This window comes from Galeopterus variegatus, unplaced genomic scaffold (genome assembly GCF_000696425.1).
Source record: "Galeopterus variegatus unplaced genomic scaffold, G_variegatus-3.0.2 Scaffold11874, whole genome shotgun sequence".
Classification (NCBI taxonomy): domain Eukaryota; kingdom Metazoa; phylum Chordata; class Mammalia; order Dermoptera; family Cynocephalidae; genus Galeopterus; species Galeopterus variegatus.
In genome coordinates this window covers 2268-3022 of record NW_007737985.1, presented here as the reverse complement: position 1 = coordinate 3022, position 755 = coordinate 2268, and positions in this window count along the sequence as shown.

Below are 755 nucleotides of genomic sequence, written 5' to 3'. Positions count from 1 at the left end.
CCAAGCTTACCTTGTAATTTCCCTGCTCCAGTCCTGGAATCAGCCACTTTTTTTGAGAAGCACTGGTTCCCTTTACTAGTGAAGGGCATTCAGAAGCCAAGGCCTGGGCTCCAGATGTGCTCATTGCTATTGGCATAGCTCTGCTTTCAGGCCTTCTCAGTGGACAGAGCTAGGGAACATGTGCATGAATATACATAATACATACATACATTTATACATATTTAGAAATATATAGAAACAGATATAGATGCAAGAGTGTAACATTATATATGTATTTATTGATAAGTTATCGATTTATTATATATCATTCATGCCTATATCTAGTGAAAACCATAGTTCACACCAATATCTCCAATTTAAATTTAATAGCAGGGTTCATTTTAGTTTCTCACTTTCCATATTTGTAACTCCCTTGTCTGACAGTGAGGAATCTGGCTCCTGTTATCTTTAATAAATATATTTAATAAATATATTTATTTATTTGATCAATCAGCCTGCAAGCATCCAATCCTCCATTGCCACGAATACCCCTTCCCCCAGGTGGACGCCTTCATCACCAGGCTCAGACTCTGGTCGCCCACCATGGCCCTGTTCCCACCATATGGAAACCCTCCTCACCTGCTCAGACCCTGACACCCTGCTCTGGGCTACCTTGGTTCCCACTTTTATTCTGTCCTCCTCACCATGGGCACCGGCTTTGCTGTGCCCCACCCAGTGTATTTAGGGAAATTGTTATTAAATCGCTTAGCAAGGAA